Source organism: Callithrix jacchus, chromosome 16 (genome assembly GCF_049354715.1).
Source record: "Callithrix jacchus isolate 240 chromosome 16, calJac240_pri, whole genome shotgun sequence".
NCBI lineage: Eukaryota > Metazoa > Chordata > Mammalia > Primates > Cebidae > Callithrix > Callithrix jacchus.
Genome location: NC_133517.1, coordinates 83951328 through 83972421, shown reverse-complemented (window position 1 = coordinate 83972421; position 21094 = coordinate 83951328). Strand labels below are relative to the sequence as shown.

Here is a 21094-nt window from a genome sequence, read left to right as displayed (position 1 = left end):
AGACTATGTTCCGATTGAACATTCACTTCTTTCTTTTAATGCTTTAAAACTAAATAGTGCTGCATATTTAAACTTTTGAATTAAATTTACTTGTAATTAATAAAAAGTTTTAGAAATTGCTAGGTTAGACTAGTTTTTAGATAATGTTTCTGCCAGCCATCCAGAGTTTGAATTTCACAACTGAAAATCAAACACCACATGTTCTCAGTTATAAGTGGGAGCTGCACAATGAGAGCACATCGATATAGGGAGGGAAACAGCACTTATTGGGGCCTGTTAAGGGAAGGTGGGGGTGCATAGAGCATTAAAGAAAAGAGCTAATGCATGCTGGGCTTAATACCTAGGTGATGGGTTGTTAGGTGCAGCAAACCACCATGGCACACTTTTACCTATGTAACAAACCTGCATATCCTGCACATGTAGCTGAACTTTAAAAAAAAAAACACACACAATAAAATAATTTTTTAACTGAATTACTCAACCATGTTCAGTAAAGCAAAATATAAAATAAATATTAGATATATGTTGTATTTACAGTAAGTGATGATATTGCTTAAAATATATAAAATTATTAAGGAAAATAGAGATTTAAAAATATAATGAAGATTTTTTTTGTAATTCATCAGATATACATGCAAGTTAGACCCATTATACTTGTTATCTCACTGTGTTTTTGAAGCAAATAATTACACCTATGAGAAGAGTTGCTGAACAGACGTTATTCAGTTATCTTCTTTTACCAGATGACAGTAATACATTGATTAAGAGGTTAGGTGACTAACATAAAATAATTATAGACTCCATAATTGTCTTCTAATATCCCATAATACAGAGATTAAAATGAAATTGAAGTAGGGGAGGCAGTACTTTAAATCTATTTACCCAATATTCTTGGTAGAGCACTGATTAAATTTGAAAAAATAAATTTATAAATAAGAGAAACCTACTATGTACTGCAGCCTTATTTGAATTCTAATCTTGGAATCTATGCCATGAGATTAAGTCTCTAGAAAAAACAGTTACTTAAAGTGGGCAGTTAAGTAAATTGAGATCACTAGAAAATAAGCCTGAGGAATTTGCACTCAGTGTATGTCTGAAAATGTCAGAGAACCTTTATGTTAAGTTTACTGCTCTATAGATAACGAACTATTTTGCCTAATTAAAAGCCATTTGGTTTTTGCAGAAATATGTATATTTTATTTATCTTCTCACAGTTATTGAGATTATCAGCAAATATGAAGACATTTTGACCACAAGAACTATTCTGAAGTGTAAGAGATTTTTAATACAGCAAAGTAATTTCTTGGAAAATATACAAGATAATCTCTTAAAACTCCAATTGTATTTAAAGGGGTAGAGTTCAGTGACACTCTTTTCTATCTTAGCTAAACGGAAAGATAAATTACTTGTTAAGTGACACTGACAGTATTTTATTCTTCAGAAGTTTTTTAAGAGTTAACCACTAACATTGCTCTATGATGTATACTAGTTAATACTACATCTCCCTTGCCTTCTGAGTTAACAATTTGAGAACGTCAACCTTCATTGTTGAGTATCAGCTTTGATAGGCATTTAGGCATTCTTCCACTTATATCTCACAAAACACTTGACATTATGTATAATTCTCTCCATTGTATAGAAAGGAAAATTGAGACTCGGGAAGATTAAGTAACTTGTCAAAGGCCACCAGCTAATAAATAGACTTGTGGTTCAAACCTAGGTTTCCTAACGTAAAAGCCTTAGACTATTTCACAATTATATACTGCTATCTTTGAAAGGCAGATATTCATTCCACAAGTATTTATTAAGCGTCTATCTTCAGCAATGCTCTGGGGATATAGTATTACAAAAGGTAGATGTGGCCTGCCCTCGTGGAGTTTATGACTTGGTGATGACCAAAAGTAATAAATAGTAATTGATAGAATATTAATTATATTGTTACGTGTGGCAGAAAAGAAACATATAAGTTATACTAAAGGCAAATAATGGAGAAATCTGAATTAGTATTGATTAAGAGGAGATCTGGAAAGGATTTCCTGATGAAGAAAGGCTTTAATTGTCAACCCAAATGGGTAACACGTTAGTTTTTATTTGTTCTTTTAAAGGCAGTGAACTAATGTATTTGAAATAGAAAAGTTGCCTGTAATCTCAGCAAGTTTGGGAGGCCGAGGCAGGTGGATCACCTGAGCTCAGGAATTCAAGACCAGCCTGACCCACATTGTGAAACCCCGTCTCTACTAAACATACAAAATTAGCTGGGTGTGTTGGTGTGCTCCGACAGTCCCAGCTGAGGCAGGAGAATTGCTTGAACCCGGGAGGCGGAGGTTGCAGTTAGCTGAGATTATGCCATTGCACTTAAGCCTGGGCAACGGAGTGAGACTCCATCTCAAAAAAAAAAAAAAAGAATCAAAGTACTATAATAGTTATTGGGTTTGGCAATACAATGAAATCAGGTTTCACAGAACTGATAAGATAGAAGCTAGATTGGGAAAATATGTTTCAAAAAGTTTGATTATTGATGGCTTCAAGCAGTGGATGTATATTCTTTGCATAGGCTCATAAATATGAAAGAGAACTATTTCCTCATTAAATATTTGGTGGTGGGGTGCTATCTACTTTTTAAAAGAGTAATTGAGAGTAAATAATTAAAATACATTCTATAAATGTATTTTAATAAGCAGAGATTTTCACAAGCATGTATGATGTAAAGAGTGTAAGTTCACTAATTTAATACTAATTTGATTTTGAGTGGGAAAAATTGCGTTAAAAGGAATCATTAAAATTAATTAAAAAAAACTAGTAGCCAAAATGATGTATGCATATTATTTTAATATGACAATACCAACTGTTTGATAAAATTACATAAAACAATATACATTAGTCATGTATATTTTTAGCAAGTATTCAATATGTGCCAAATATTAACTCCATACATTTCAGTTTTATTATTATAATCAATTAGGCATTTGAGACCTCAAAATTAGGTGTGATTATGTTATGATATTCTAGAGACTGTGTCATATGCATCAAATTTTCTTTAAATTCTAATGCACTATGTTAGATTATTCTTTATGTCTTAAAAATTAATTTAAAAAATAGTAATTTAGTCAAGAATAAAAATAATTGCTCCTCTCTAAGTCATAAAGGAAATCCAAAGGCTAATCTTAACTTTTGGCAGAAAATTCGTGTAACCAAATTCACGAAAAGTCTCCTATAGATGTCATTGACTTTTTCATTCTTTTTCATTCTTTTCTCTATTGTTTGGTATCATATATTAAGCACCATTCCTTGGTGAAATGAAATAAAACTCTATTAACAAATTTAGAAAAACAAGCATGTGATTAATACTAATAAATATATTACAACACTCTTATTCTTAAAAGAAACAGTTTTGGAGCACATAGTTGTGAAAAGCAAAATGTTTCAGAAATTATCAGGAAGAAAACTTTACCTTGATAATTGGAATGAAAAAATTAAAACAGGGATAATGGACATTCTGACTACAGAATTGCATAATTATTCAGTCAAATAGATGAAGCATGATCCTGCTGAGATCAATTAACAATGCTTTAAAACACTGCAAAATTATATCTACTAAGGGAAGTAAAACCAAGTTGTTTGTACTTCTTAGAGAAAATTAATCTCAGAGTTTATTTCCCAGATGATTAAAAATAATTTAGGAGAGCATAACATCAAGCAGAAACAAAATGTTTTGCACCTAGTACCTCTCATCCTGAGATTTTCAAACACTTAACAAACAAATCCATTTTCCAAATTTGTTAGTGATACAAAATGTTCTTTGTTACAAATACTGAACCATTTCATTTACAAGGGACAGAAAGAGTGTAGTTGAGAATTTACCTGGGGACTTCAGTTTGAGCAAACGTTTCATGAACATTTTGAATAACTTATTGCATCTATCACATCCTCATGGTCTTTTCTTTCAGTACATATAACTGAATGAAATTTATTTCTGTATACGTTTACTTCCTCCTTTTAAGAACAGGTACTCTAGTTCATCTTTGTATCAAGAATTAAGCACATTGTGCTGTCGGCAAGCAAAAAAGAATTAAACTAATTGAATTATCTCCTTTAGTAGAAAAATTTGAAAGTTAATTATCACACAGAGCTCATAGCATTAAATGTTTTAATATAAAACATTAGAGTAGAATATGTACTATAGAAGAGAGCTGTAGGAATAGCATGAATTAAACTTGTTATAATAAGCACTGGATCACATTGGCAACATGTGATTTTGTACAAGTCAAATTACATAGTTAGGTGATTCAGTTCTGTTGCTCTGTGAAAATGCATTCACTTCTATAGGCATTTCCTTAATTTATGAGCTGGAGTCATGTCACAGACCTCACTGGGATGCTGAAGTCAACTTATTGAAAGGGAATCCAAATAAATTACTGGCTGCTAGAAAAGAAAAAAGAGCAAGACAGTACTATCTTAGCTGGTCTGCCTAAGAGGAAAATAGATTACTAGATTGATTTTAGGAAAGAATGAACATTGATTAAAATGTATTACAAGAAGTAGAAGCAAAGACTATATCATTTAAAAAAATGTTTAGAAAAGTCCTAGGGCAGGATGGATATATTTCCAAGCAAAGAAAGTATGAAGTAGTAGAAATGTTAGTGTAAAACCAAACACATAAAAATTTATTCTATATAAGTAATTTCGTTCTCTTTTCATGTTGTGGATATAGATAGGATCTACTAGCACTACAGAAAAACATTTGAGTGTTAGGTGTAGATTTATGGTTAAATACAAGACAGAAAATTTTTTGCACCATATACAAGGACTAGTCATTAGTTATGTAGACCCATGAATAAGAGGTAATGCCCATTCAATTGGAAATGTCTGTGCCCTTTTATTGGCTAAATAAATTTGATCATCCAAAATGAATTTATAAAACAATATTATAGTTTTGTTTTGTAAATTCTATAACTACCATTGTATTAACATAGTTGGGTGAAAAGATCATAAAATAGAAAAATTTGTGATTGTTAGAAGCTAACTCTGTTGTACATAGCTACCAGAATATTACCAAAACCAAAGAAATACAAATATAAAAAGGAGGCATATTAGCAGCCATACTCACTTCAAAGTTTCTGAACATGGAATAATGTTGCATCTGGCATTTGGTAGCATTTGATAGTTTGATTCAGAATAATAGAAAAATATGAATAGACTCTCCTCTGACAGAATTGGGACAAGTATCTGTATTAAGACTTTCGGATAAAGGTAATTTAATTCTTTAAAAAGATGTGTTAAGCTGATCATGGATGATTTACTAGATTATATATTCATCAAATATGATGACTGAGAAATGACATGGTATTTTAGCAATTAATCCATCACCAAATAATTATTGAAGCCTGAGGCACGAATGTCAAATGGGTATAAATTATGACACCATTTGTATCTTGTCAAAACATAACTCAAGTTGGAAAAATAAGACATACATGGTAATGACCTAGAAATTAAAAAATAAAACAGATCTCATAAGCTGATTTTTAAAAAACAAATTTAACAATGATATACACACACTAAATGAAGACTATTTTATGAAATGAGATAAGTAAGTTTTTAGTTGGAGAGGATTCAGAAGAATCAAATCATATGAATAAGACCCATAGAGACGAATGTCCAAGATGTGTTCAGGAAGGATATGCAGAATAGGTTGTTGGTTTTAATAGGTTGGTTTGACTAGGTTGATACATATGAGGACACAAAGAATGTAACTTCAGAAAAGAATTCTATGGTTGCACTTTGGAAAGACCTGAATTAGCTGTTTTAGGTGCTAAGCTGCTGCTGCTGCTGCTGCCAAAAAAAAAAAGGAAGAAAACCCCACAAAGAATTGGCTTAAATAAGATAGCAGTTATTTTCCTTTATGTGACTCTGATTGCTCTAGGCTGGGAGAGATCGGACTGTGCCCTCAGGCAATCAGGGACTTAGTTTTTTTTCCCCCCATCTTGCTGCTCTATCCACCCCTAGGGCATTGCCTTTGCCTTTGTCTGCAAGGAGAAGCAGGGTTGCTGCAAATGTTGAATTCCAGGCCACTACCAGAGTTGAACGAGATGTTAGGGGAAAAACAACAACAACAATAACAACACCACTTCCCTCCCTTCCCTTCACTGCTGACAAAACCCTTTCTCATTACTACATCGTCTGCAAATTCTAGATTTTCTGGGAGATGGACAGCAGTTTTGTTGTTGTTATCATTTTTCTATCAAGCCCCTCTATAGTCCCTCATGGAGCAGAGGCCTGGTAAAGCAGAAAATAGATGGTTATAATACATAACCCCATGTGGATAAGCAAATAGAGGGGAATATTCCACAGTTAAAGAGCATGTCCATGCATAGATCCTGTCAGACAGAGACTCTGAAGCAGCTCCTGCCCTGGCAGACCCTGGTCCTGATCTCTAGGAGGTGCTTCTTTTTCCTGCGTCCTCTGTTGTCCCCTGGCATTTTCTTCTGCGTAGTTCTTTCTTATCCACATTCTCTGTGCTAAAATTTGAACTGGGTGTTGACGAGTAAAACTATCTCTGGGAGTGCTTTAAGCTTATATCCTACCTCTGTTAATATAAGTTTGGTGCTTGAGAAAATTGCCTTAGGGATTGACAACCACAGAGTTTTGCAGATGACTCATATAATTTATTTGGCTAAAACTGCCTCTGAAAACTTACTGAGAATTAATTTATTTGCTTCCAGGTATTTTCTGGTGCCAGGGAATATTCTTCTCAACCCCCAACTTGTTCAAACCATGGCTTTCATTGCCTTTATCATTGGAGCTACCTTGAGGTGATCTGAAACAATAAGCTTGGACAGAAATGCAACATTCCTTATCTGTTCTTTGGCCTCAAGGCTGCCTCCATCCTTAGACTTAGAAACTTACAGAATATTCTGATAAATCTTCTTATCCCCTGTTATACAGAAGAAGTTGGTTTTTCCAACCCATACGTACCCAGAATTTAGACTATTTTATTCATTCTTTTCTTGAAAACGGTCAATTTATGCCTGAGCTTTATACATAATGTCTAATTCACATTTTGGGGGTACATGTGATACTTTAAATCTATATTCATACAAAGTATAATGATTGAATCAGGGTAGTTGGGTGCGTGTGTGTGTGTGTGTGTGTGTGTGTGTGTAAAAGCCAAGTCAAACTGTTTTTCCTCTGCTTTCACAAAACAACAACAATTGGCACAGAAAACTTCTGTGACCACCAAGCAAGCAATCAATTTTTCAGTGGACAACAATTTGGTGTCCTCCAATTCAGTTCTGGCACTGTCTACCCGGCAATAACATCCTCTCACAGGTTGAGGGCTTAATCCCCAAGACTGAACCCGCCAGGCACCAGACAAAAGTCTGCGCCTCTGGAAACTCTGCCTGAAAGTTTCCAGTGGTGTTTTCCCTAGGGAGACTTACAGAACTCAAGATTTCACTTACTTAAGTTTACCAGTTCATTACATGAGGTATTAAAAGGATGCAGATGAAGAGATGCATAAGGTGAGATATGGAAATGTGCATGGAGCTTTCATTCCCTCCCTGAGAGCACCACACTTCAGGAACCTCCAGATGTTTAGCTATCTGGAAGCACTTCATGCTTCATTCTTTTGAGGTTTTTATGGAGGCTTTATTAAAGAGGCATGATTGACTGAACCAATGGTCGTTGGTAATCAACTTAACCTTCAGACCCTCTCCTCTCTCTGAAGGCCGAAAATCTCAACCCTCTACTCCTGTCTTGGTCTTTTGGGTGGCCAGCCTTAACCTTGGAGTTACCTAGTACTTGCCAACCATCAATCAATGTATTAGCATACAAGAATACAATCCCTTAGGAGTTTCTAAGGATTTTAGGAGTTACATGCCAGAAAACGAGGCCAAAGATCAAATATATATTTCATAATATTAGAGTCCATTCCTGGTCTTTGAACCCATATGCCTTACATCAAAAAACATACAACTCAAAAGTTACGGCCAGACCACTAGAATTCCAGTTTATCATTTATAAATAGCTTAGTCCATCATATTGTATGAATGTCTGCTAGAGTGAGGTCACTCAAATGCAGGCTTTAGTTCAAACTTATCAGCTTCTGAAAGCAGATTTGGTCTCCACAAACCCATAGCTTCACCCTTTCAGACATGTGGTATAATTCAGCTAAGGGACAATGTCTTCTCTAGCTCTGAATTTCCTTCAAGTTGTTAAGTAATATTAGGTTTCTCTCAATTTATAATCCATTCATTTATTCCATAACCTTCCAGTTACTATATCTCCTTTTTTCCATCAATTTTAAAACTTTTTCACCTTTGGAAGGAACATTAGAATCATCACTGTGCTTGTCTAGACTGCAGACAGCAATACTACCGGGTAGCAAGTACTTCCCCAGCAGTTCATTTCAACACTTACCTAGGGTATGGTTACATAGATCATAACTATAGGACCATTTTTAACACCAGGCAATGTAGCTGCATTCACTGCTAACTTAAATATTGCCAGATTGTAAAGGCACCACACACCCCTATCAGGCACTTAGAAATTCTGTGAGAAGGTTCTTTTTTTTTTTTTAGAATTATTTCTGTTCCCAGCACTTGCATTTGTAACCCTGGTTCCAGGACTTCTGTACCAAGTAGGGAAAGGAGGAAAAAAAAAAGTCGAGGTGATGTGGGAAGATGAAAAGGAAAACCAGAATCATATAATCATTATACTGGCTTACTCCTCCTTTGGCAAGAATCACATAGTAATACCAGTATCCTTCCCCATCCCTGTTTCCAAAATCAACCAAAAAAATGAGGAAAAACTAGTGGGGAAACTCCTTTAGTCCCCACTCATGTTGAGTATTAGCACACATCCATGAAGGCGTGTAAGCCATCCCTTCATGCTTTCATCTCCCGCTGTTTTAGACAATGAATGCTTTAATGTTCAATTCACTTTTCCATTAATCTTTCTCTAAGGAGGATATATTGTTGCCCATTGTTAAAAATTATGGGCTGTATAGTATGTTTCTTGTTCTGAAGAAATGAAAGTCAGATGTCTAAATCTGTATCTTTTGTTGTTGTTGTTGTTGTGTGTGTGTGTTTTAATAGCACTCAGGGCATTTGCATCTTTCACAGGAAAAGCAAAACCCAGTCCACAGTCAGTGTCTATTACTGTCAAGACCCATTTGTATCTTCCCAGGTATATCAGCATGTGTCTCACTTGCAAGCTATGTTCAGGACTTCCCACCAGGGAATCTACTCCATATCTGACAGCACTCTGTCTCTCTTGCTCACACACAAAACCATTCTTATTGACATCATGTGCCCAAGAAGGTATAAAAGGAGGCTGAACACATTCAGCACTGCTGCATCCACTCATTTCATGAACCCAAGTAGCCCTCAGAAGAGCACCCTGGGATATTTGCTTGTCAATTCCAGTCTCTTTCAAAACCAGGAAAAGGTTCTTCTGATGGCCAATATGTCCTACTCAATATACAGCTCAAATTGCCAAAGGACTCTGCCCCATGTGGGCATCCTTTTAATAAGCCAGATTTCTATTGCCCTTCTCCCTGACCATATGGCCAGGCCATTGGCCACTACCCACACGTTAGTAAAAAGTCACACAGGAGGTTCTACCACCATTCGATTTTTCCATCACTGATGGGAAAACAACATTTAATTCAGCCCACCAAGCTGATTTGTTTTTACCTTCTTTTGTCAGAGTACCATCCTTTCAAACAGGATGTTGTCCATTTACCTTTGAACCACAATCTATAAATCAAGCAGCCTTTTGTTCACCAATTGAGAGCAATTTATAGGGCAGTTTCCAATTGTCCATAGAACCCAGCAGCTCCTCATACAGTTCTAGAATCAGTCCTAGTTGAAAAGAGGCTCTCTTCTTATCATTGTTCTCTCTTTACCTTCTCCAGGTAGGGCATGACCCTGTATAAGCCATTTCCATTGTATTATGGAACTCTTCTGAGCACTGCTACATGGTAATTAGAATATATTCTGACATCACTTAATACAGCGCAGGTATTTCAGGTGTCAAGATCATTTTACATCCTTTGGTCATATGGATAGCTTTATTTAACATTCCATAACAAGGCGGGAAGTGCCACTCAAGTCAAAAATTTCTAGGCTGAAGACTTTGTAGTTCTTGCTGAGAGAAGCTCACAGGCTTTCCCTATGAGTCCCAGTAAACACTCTATAGAGGGCTAGAAAATGAAGACTTTGTCTCTACCGGCACTCCTGCTTCTACTCTACACTGTGTGTTCTTAGGCTATCTTACTGCTTCCCATTGGGCATTTTAAATTAGTATTAGTTGAAGGGTGGACTTACATGCCTATGTTTTACAGAACTAGGTGGCAGAACATCAGTTATATACAATACTTATTCTCATAAATGATATTCTATCTGTGGGCCAGGCGAGGGGGGCGCTGTTAGTAGGAACCTCTTTTGCTTTGCTGAGAGTTTTTTTTTTTCTTCTTTTCCTTTTTCACCCAATAAATTCCATTCCCCTCATCCTTCAATGTGTCTTCATTCCTAATCCTTCCTGGTCATGTGACGGGAATCCAGTTTTAGCTGAACTAAGGAGCAAAGCTCTACATCAAGGAGACTACTACCCTGAGACCACCATTGGAGTTTACTTGAAGTCACTGTCACTTCATCACCAACCTCTGAACTGTGAAAATATACAAATAGACTGGACAAAAAAATCACCTAAAATTGTAATTCAAGTATCAAGGAGTTGTAACAAGAGGTGACAAATGTGACCACTCTGTTTTATTCACTTAAAGCTGGAAAATACTGGAAACTACTGTAATTAAATTGCAACACTGATAATGAAATCAACAGGCAGAATCTGCAGGAAGATTGTGCGTACAAATTTCATGTTTCAATTTTATACAAGTGTAAGTGTTTGATTCACATCGACAAGAGAGTCTCAGAAATGTAGTTGAGTTTCTCCTTTTTTTCTCTAACATTTTTAAAGAGAAAGAAGGTGAAATGGACATTAATAGAATTTATTCAATCACCCATTCTAACATGTACGTAACTCCCCTTCATCCTATTTCAGTTCAAAGGTTAACTATCCTTAAACACCCCTACACAATTCTTCTAACTGTGTCCATAAAAGGAATTGCAATTTCTCAACTGATGATCATGATCCTACATACCTACACAATCCTAGCCCTCTATACATCTCCAAAACGGCCTCATGCTTGCCTAGTCACATGCTCTATTTAGGTCAAATATTCACTGCTTCCCAATATGTTTTATGTATTCTTGCTTCACACGTTTGCTTACACTATTTTAAATATCTTAACATTTATTCTTTGCCTATCCAGATATTTCCATTCTTCAAGATCTAAACAAATTCCCACCTTCTTTGTGAAGTCTTTCCAAACTCTTCAGTCCATTGTTATTACCTTCATACCAGAAGCAATGGTTTTTATTTTCTATTATATTCATTGGCCACTTGCTCAAAAGTCTTCAGACTTATCACTTTGCCTTTTATTACTTCTTTTGAATTCTATGTGTTTCTTTAATTCATAAATACTCTGTCTATTCAATTGACCTTTGGCCACAATGAAGTCAGATATTACACTTTTAATGTGCATCTTTTAAAATGCAAACTCTTCAACTCAGATATGCTAGGTTCTTGATATTTATTTGTCTAAAAAATTCCTTTAATTCAAAGAAAAATTGGGGTGATAGAAAAATATGAGAAATCTCAAACTATTTCAAATCTTTTTGGAAACTCAATCCCCTTGGGGGGAAAATTGTATTCTGGATTAAAGCAAAGTACAATAATCCTTATGCCAGCAGCAATAGTGGGTAATTGGAAACCATGGCCATGAGAGTTTTCTTTGATGACAAGGAGTATAATAAATCTTGATTATTTGGCCCTTTGAGAGTAATGCTCAACCTCTCCTCCCTACAGCGATAATTCTAAAAGTATGGGAGAAAATTAAAAACAAGTAAAATGGCTTGTTCCAGTTGGTTTGCCTTGTTGCAGTTGACCTTATCATTAGACAATGAAATAGAGTGATAAAGACTCCGTTAATATAATCAAATAAACCTGTCTTTGAATACTATCTCTACCATTTACCATTAGCATGTGGAAGTGAGACTACTAATACTTCAGTCTCTTCTCTGGTACCATCTTCCTTACTGAGATTTACTTGGGTTACTTAAACAAATTAATAGGAACTCACTGATTTTAACTATGTTGTGAGTTTCTTAATACCATCACATAATGAAAAGATAATCATTTGTGCATAAACTCATTTTCCTTAGAAAATATGTATTTATGAGGCTTGAGTTTATTGAATATGTCTGATTTCATTCCATTCATACCACATTACATTTAACAATGGCAAAGCTTTCCCCATGATGCATTTACATCGTTATTCAGTTCATTTATCTTCACTGAGATCTTAACATTTAGAATATATTTTACCTTTTTAAGCATTACACCTACTAATCATGCTAACTAGCTTTGTTACTCATTCTAGCTCATGGTACAATACAATGAGAATTGTTTCACCAAAGCTATGAAAATCTAATTGAAACCAATTATGACAATTATCTCTGTGTTCAATTGCTTGCCTTAACCCCTTTCCTCATTCTATACGGTCAGACTGCAGACAGTTTTTCCTGATGTGACCTATCCAATTGTATTTCAGGCTTTATTCAGTGAGCAAGCATACTTCATATTAAAATTCATAGGAATTTTGCATGGATTGAGTGAGAAGTGGAGTTACTAGGATTGCAATATAAATTTAAGTGAGAATTAAGTATTATTGGACCTTCTTATTTTAATTAAGTACCAAAACACTCTTAATCATGCATATAATTAAATTTAAGAGGAAGTGTATTATGTGCTAATTGCCTTTGATTATTAATAATATGCTTATTTATGCATGCAAACTCTATAATGGTATATATCTCCAAACTGTTTCTGAATGACAGTAACTGAGTTCTGCATAATAAAACTATTAATGAAATGGAATCTTGCAAGAAATGTCATACAGGAAAAATAGCTCAGACTTCAGAACTCTTCTCTAAATTTTCCTGTAGAAAAATCAGAGCAAGTCACATGAACATAGGAGAATATCAATAATTATATACTACTTCCTTTTTGCATTCATGTTTTGTTTTCTAAGATAATATAGTTTGGAAATATTTTATTGAATTGTAAAGAATTCTTGTGTGTTAAAAACATAATTAAGTCTTTATTTTAGCCTTTAAAAAAATACGTGTTTTTTTATTTTGCCATTATAAGCTTTTAGAAATGACTCTTTCTTTGTATGCTATAAATTTATATATATTTCTTTTCATTTATTTAGTTATTAGGTTTGTTCACAAGTAATCTTGGTTTCTGACATTGAAAATAATAATAAAAAAATGCAATTACTTTTGGACCAACCTAATGATATTACCTAATGGTCACTTAATTTATTAAACACCTACTGAATGCCAAAAATTGGTCTTCAAAGATACAACACTAAACAATATATACTCCTTTTCTCACAGAGCCTGTGAGGTAAACTTGTGAGCAGGCGGTGGCAAGGAAACCTATATAACAAATACAGTATCACATGTAATATTTATTTCCTATATTATTAGATAATAATAATGTTAAAGAGAAATATAAAGTGAGAAAGGGTAATAGAAAGGCTGATAAAACATTTCAGGAAGATGGAACTGCAGGTGCAAACACCTTGACTCACAGAATGCATGGAGGATTCATGGAATGGCAAGAGTCCATTTGGGGTGCAATGAACTGACTGAGGGAGAGACTGAAAAGAAATGAAATCAGAGTACTGAAACAAGGCTAGAGAGTAAGACTTTTAAGCCATCTAAGTATCTTTCCAACTCATTAAATTGATTCTACCTGTGTCTCTTAAAACATATGTCTATGACAATGTTTTTAGCATTATTTTCTTACAATGGAAAAGAAAGATATACTCTCTTTTTCATCATGCCAAACTATGATCTTCCCCAACATACTCTTCCCATGATTTTTGTTGAAACTGTGAATGTTAACATCACAACTGTGTAAATGCTATTCTTAGCAAAGGTTTTCTTTGTTATGATTACGTTTGTTTCTGAATGTTTGTTTTCCGTGATGTTAATAATTTCATCTGTTACTTTTTATTTATTTCATATTGAGTATAAGTATAACTTAAACTCTGCCAATTGTTTAAATCTCCTTCCAATAGATTTAGATACGTTAGGCATTCCACTTCAACTTCTTAAAGAAAAATTTTCAGCAAGTCTTTATCTTCTCCATCTGGACATTTGCTTCTATTACCAGAAACTGTTCTTGGTATTCCATTAAACTTTCTTCTTAGTTGGATATTTTATTTTCTATATATCCAGTCTTCTCTTTCTTGGTTATAGAGAAACACCAGCAACTTCCTGAGAATGGGTGTTTAAAAGATAAATAATCCATGTCTGTATACATCTTCATATCATTCTCAAATTCCATCATAGTCTCTATGGGTATAGAAATTGTTTTTCAACATTTATTTTGGATTTAGAGGGCAAATGTGCAGGTTTGTTACATGGGGATATGTGTGATACTGACATTTTGTGTGATATTGATGCTATCACCCAGTTACTGAGCATAGTACCCAATAAGCAGTTTTTCAGCCCACATCCTCCCTCTTTCCTTCTCAGATCCAGAAGTCCCCAGTGTCCATTATTTCCATCATTATATCCATATCTATTCAGTGATTAACTCCACTTGTAAGTGAAAACATATGTTATTTTGTTTTCTGTTCCCATATTAATTTGCTTAGGATAATAGCCTCCAGCTTCATCTCCATGTTGCTGAAATAAAAACATGATTTCATTATTTTTTATGGCTGCATAGTAGTCCATGGTGTATATGTATCACATTTTCTTTATCCATTCTGGTGTTGATGGGCACCTAGGTTGATCCCATGTCTTTCCTATTGTGAATAGTGCTGCAATGAACATGTGAGTTGTGTGTTTTTTGGTATACTGATTTATTTTCCTTTGAGTGTATACCCAGTAATGAAATTACTGGGTCAAATGGTAGTTCTGTGTTCTTTGAGAACTCTCCAAACTACTTTCCACCATGGCTAAGCTAGTTGGCATTCCCTCCAATGTATATAATCCCTTTTTCTCTGAAGCATTGCCAGCATCTGTTATTTCTTGGCTTTTTAATAATTGCCGTTCTGACTAGTGTAGGATGGTATATCATCGTGGGTTTGATTTGCATTTCTTTGATAATTAGTGATGATGAGCAATTTTTTCATGTTTGTTTGCCACTTTTCTGTTTTTTTTTTTGAGAAGTGTCTGTGTCTTTTGCCTATTTTTAATTAATTTATTATTATTTTTTGCATGTTGATGCATTTAACTTCCTGGTAGATTTTGGATATTCAATGTTTGCCAGATTCATAGTTTGGAAACCAGGAACATTAGGATTTGGAAGGCAAGACTCTGTGCTAATGTTGATGTTTTAAAAATCAAAGCCATTCTGAATTCTCGCACTTTGAATTTGAGCTACTTATTTCTGTTGCTAAAAAATCTATGTATCTTCTTATAGTTCACAGTTTTTTGATATTTGATAACGAAGACATTATTTTCATAAATTGTTTTAGAAACTTGGTGGGTCTAAAACCCTTTCAATTTCCTTTCACTATAGAATTTCCTTTCAATAGAAAATTCTTGTCCTCTGCTTTATAAAAAAGTTCTTTATTTGTTTAGGTAATTTCTTCCCGTAAACTTATTTATGAATCTTTCAAAAATGCCTATTAATTGAAGACTTTTCCAGACTTAAATTACTTCTGCTACTGCTACCACTTTTTCTCTTTTTTCTATTTCCAATATCTCTGACATTTTTCTCTCCCTTATGAAAATCTTCTTCAATGTTAACATTAAACCCTTTTGAGTATTTCATATACATATATATATATTTTTTATTTCCAAGAGGTTTCCTTTGTTCTTTTTCTATAGAATTGTGTTCATGTTTTATATCTTTTAGAGAACAAATATACTAGGTTTGTTTGCTCATTTTAGAAGTTTTCTTCTGTTCTTATAGTCCCCTGCTTTTTTTTTAATACAATTTTTTGGTTTTCTTTGTTTTGGAATTTAGCTTCTATGCTAGAGAACTTCTTCAGAAATCAGGTGATTTTTGTTTTATATGTATAAGTAGTTAAGTAAAACACTGAATAAATGTTCTGAGTACACGTGTGGCATTTGATACACTTGTACTTTACTATGTAGTGATTGTCTTGATCATTTTCTTAAGAGACCCGTTATATCAGCATGTCTTTCCTACTGAACTGCTTATAGTCTAAGTAAAAGAATTCTCAGTTACCTGCTTAGAGAGTACAGACCTTACTGACAATTTTCCGAGTTAAGTAATGAAAAATGTGTGTGGAGCATGTGTCAATATTTTGCATGGAAACATTTACTTGTTCCATTTATATTTGTATTGTGCCTCTCTTTTCAGTTGTATCTGAGACCCACCATTCTGAGACTGTTTTTCCCCTTCAGAGAAAAGACCTCCAATATTCATCTGAGGTAGAAAATGGAAAGTTGCCTAGCTGCATGCTTTTGGTCCTTTTTATTGCTTCTTGACTGAATTTTCAAGCAATCTTCCTGCTTTAAGCATGACTTTTACTGCCTCCTTTAGAGTTTCTTGATGCCACCAATTCATTAGACTTCTGGTAATTCTGAGATATAAATTGGATTGCTTCTTAGCTTTTCCTGCTAGTGACTTAAGATTCAACCTTCCAGCAATCTCTATGTCTGTTACTACTGATTCATCTGATTACCAGCTTCCAAAGTATTGTTTGTTTGGTTTTAATTCTCTCCCATTATCTATATTCTTATGCATTTGTGCCATTTAAAAACAGTTTGATATTTGAGATGGGTTTCAGGAGACAATAATAGACCATGTGTTTCCTTTTTTATCTAAACACAAGACTCCATATCTATCACTTACACATTCATTGGAAATTGCATAAATGAACTGTGATGTGAATATCACATTACGTATATTGTACAGTTGGTTACTGATAGTTGAAAGCTCTATGTAATCTTAAATCTATATGAATATTTCTTGTGACGTATGAAGTTTTGTTTATGAGTTAGTATGCAATATTTATAAAAGTACACACATAGGATATTTTAGAAGATTTGGAGTTATTGTTTTAAAAATGTATTGGATATTCCGGCAAATAAGACTCATTTTAATTTAAATTAACTTCAGTGTACACACAGTTTCATCTTATGTGTCTAAGCAATATAGAACAACATGAACATTGTAGAATTGAAGGTCTTAATTTCCATAAATTGAAAGAAAGAATACTTTCTATTTTCCCAAAGACCAATTGTCTTTGAGAAAGAAAAACGTACACCAAAATTGCACATTATTTTAAACATGTTCATATCCACAGGTGTTTAATGTGATAAAACAATAGGGGACACAGCCATGCTGCCTTTGAGTTACTATACTAAAAACTTAGAGTGCCTGTAGTTATGGCTAAAACTACAGAGCGAAATATACAAGATGTATTGCTATAATATGTAACTAAATGTCTTTGTCAGTAATACTACATATTTTTGAAATGACTGATCAATTAATTTGTTCCAATTGTTAATACAACACATTGCTTTAACATACAGAATGTACTCAAGAAACAAGTAAGTGAAGTTAAAAAAGAGGAGGAGAAAGGAATGAATAGCTAGAGCACAGAGGATTTTTAAAGCAGCAAAACCTATTTTATATGAAACTGTGATGGTAGATATATATTGTACATTTGTCAAAAGCCAGAGAATGTACAACACCAAGAGTAAACTCTAAAGTAAACTATAGGCCTTGAGTGATAATGATTTGTCAATGTAAATTTATCGATAGTAACAAAAGTGTCATTCTGATATAGGATGCTAATCCCGGAAAGTATGTGAGTGTGTGGGGGAAAGAGATGAAAACTTCCTGTATTTTCTGCTCAATTTTGCTATGAACTTAAAATTGCTCTAAAAAGTAAAGTCTTTTAAATTTTTCAAAAAGAAACCAAACATAATAGTTAATATGGATACAGTAAATTTTAATAAACCTCCATAATCTTAATCCTGCTATAATCTTTCACAGTGGCCTATACATACCTTGTAAGCAAGTAGCTTTCATACTGTTTGACTGAGCTAAGAAAGATACTTACTATATATTTTATTGAAGTGTTGTCAACTTGCTACATATTTCAGTAAAGTGCTGGCATAGGTAATAGAACCTTCCTCCATCTTCAGCTGCCTTGATCTTTTCCATCTACTTTTCTTACACTGTTCCAGTCCCCACACTTAATTACAGTCATTCATTGTGCCTCTACCTCACTGACATCAAGAGATCCATGACATTTAATGATTGTCCTTATATAGTCTTTTATATTATCTCTGTAAAAGCAAGTTATTGAGCTATTTTTTTCTCCTTTTTTAAAAAAAGCACTTAGTACTGAAAATGATTTCCCATGACACTTCCATTACCCTACTCCAAGCATTTTTTTTCAAGCTTCAGGTGCTTGTTAATGACTTGTGTATTTCAGGAAATATATGAGATTTTGAAGCCTCTAGAATGGAAACAGACTATTGAAAGAGCTAAGATCTAGAACCCTTGGTATTACAAGTCAGAAAAAAGATGTTTTGAAACAGATCCTTCAAATGAAATAGGTAGGCTAGGAATAATCTCCATATTGATTATGATTTTCTTTATTAAGAATGCCAGAGAAAATACAAGTCCAGTTAATTGTGAATTTCAGATAAATATTTAATATAAGCATATCTCAAGCATTGCTAGAATGTTCTGTATTTTTATTGCTAAATCCAGCAACAATAATTTTGGGGAATCTGGATAAATGAAAGAAGAGGGTTCTCTAATGTACACTAAACTGCATTTCTTGCCGTCATGATGAGAAAGAACCTAATGCTAAGTACAAGTTAAATAAATATATTGATAGATAATTAACTTCTACTCAGATCTATATGTATTTAACTTTTATGCAAATACATATACATATATATAATTCATATCTCACACACACACACACACACACACACACACAGTGTTCAGTGTTAAGGGTTTTGTAACAAATTCATATCTACCTCTCTTCCTTCACTTCCTCTCAGAGGATAAATTGGACATCCTTCTCAGACAGATATGAGAGAACAACTTATAGTGTGAGGAAAGGTATCATCCTTGCCAAATACTTTCAGTTTATGTGTTAGAAAATGTCATTCTCTAATAAATACTGAGGGAAAACTTCAATTCCTTTCTCACTCTATGAGATACTTATCTACTTTTCCTCTTGCATGATAGCTTCTTTTTGTCTTTTTTGAGCTATTAGCTATTTCTCTGCAAATGTTTTTTTGTACACAGTTTTTTTTTATAGTCATGAAGCCATGAGAAAGAGAAATAAATATTCATTTTACCAGAAAATTGAAAACATATATTTGATTTGGCTCTTCAATTATGCGTAAAAGTGCACTTGGTGAAGATGGAATGAAAGACTATTCAGAAGGCAAATTTTGCAAAGCCAGAAGGTATGAGCACAAAACTTACTTGGGAAAGGTAATCAGGTTGGAGTGAACAGATGTTTAAAGATACTGTTATACAGACAAATGGACACAAAGCTATGAAGACATTTTGCGGCCAGATTGCGAAGAACCATGTTTAATTTTAACTCAGGATTAGATTTTTTTTGGATAGACTGAATGGTTATTTATTTTGCAATGTTAGGTATTGATATGACTTAATCATTACTCCCTTAAAGAATCAGAGGAAATGTTAAAAACAGTAGCCTTCTTGAAGCTCTCTACTGACCATTTTGGAAACTGCAGCCCATTTTCTTATTCCACATTTAATGTAATTAATACCTTGTTTTCATTTGAAAAATGTGAAGGATTATCAAAGTCCCCACGATCATTAAACAGTGCCAATGTTAGAGATATAGTAATCTGAAATTACTTGAAGAGGCAAATCAAATATTTAATTTACTGCTTGAAATAAATTATTTCTAATTTCAATTTCCAATAGATATTGAATATTAATTATGACTCTCATTCTGTTAATTGGAAACAAATGTACTTTCATGATGATATTGGCTTAAATTATATATATTTAAATACGTATAATTTCAAATATGTATAGTATATGTTTGCAATTGAAAACAACAGCACCTTTAAGATAGTTCATTTATATTTTCTTTATCCGAAAGCTTCTTACCAAAATGTCAATGACTATAAGACTGGCACTTATAAATAAGTTAATATTTTAGACAGTTCTCAAGGACAACAATTGTATGTATGCCTGTGTAAAATTTAGATTTCAAATTCTTAAGCAAAATTATTATCAGAGTGGTATGGTTAACAGACAAAATATTGGAACAGCCTTTAAGCATCATTGAGAATAACTGGCAACAAATAGATTACTGTTGATCGTCTGCATTTCTGGATGGCCATGACCATTTTTAAATAAGACAACTTCTAGTATACAATATGATCTCAGTGGGATAATATTGTAGGTTCTAATTAATAATGCCTTAATTTTAAAAACTGCCTTTTTTAAACTAATATATTTTAGGCTAGATTTTCCCAACACAAGATGTGCACACACTTACTCTATAGAATGAAAGGGCATTTTTAGATGCCCATTATCATAGAGGATAAGAAAATAGAGGCCCAGAGCCATTGAGCAGCCTGCTCAAAGCCATACCATTAATAAATGATGGATGCATATTTTTATGTGAGGTGAATAATGTTTTCCATTATGCTATGTTGTGTTTATACATATGCTATGTATATATTTCCATAACTATACAAATTTCTGGGGAAATGAAATACTTTAAAAAATAACTTTTTAGAGTTTAGGAGAAAGGACATAAGTATCTGGAGCTGAAGAATCTGTTTTAGGTTGCTGGAGCTGCTCTTTCAGGTAGAGGCCCATGACTATTAACATGAGTAATGAGAATAGTGTTTGAGTCTATGCTGACAACTCACAATTATCTCCAGCCCAAATCTCCACTGTGCTTCAGATTTACATTCCCAACCACCCGTTTAACATCTCCCTTTAGATGCCT

At 33.8% G+C, this 21094-nt stretch overlaps 1 protein-coding gene across 7 annotated transcripts in view; it reads right to left on the bottom strand.

Moving 5' to 3' along the window:
- Positions 1–21094, bottom strand: part of CSMD3 (CUB and Sushi multiple domains 3) — a 1279316-nt gene that overhangs the window by 1038719 nt on the left and 219503 nt on the right. The window lies entirely within an intron of this gene.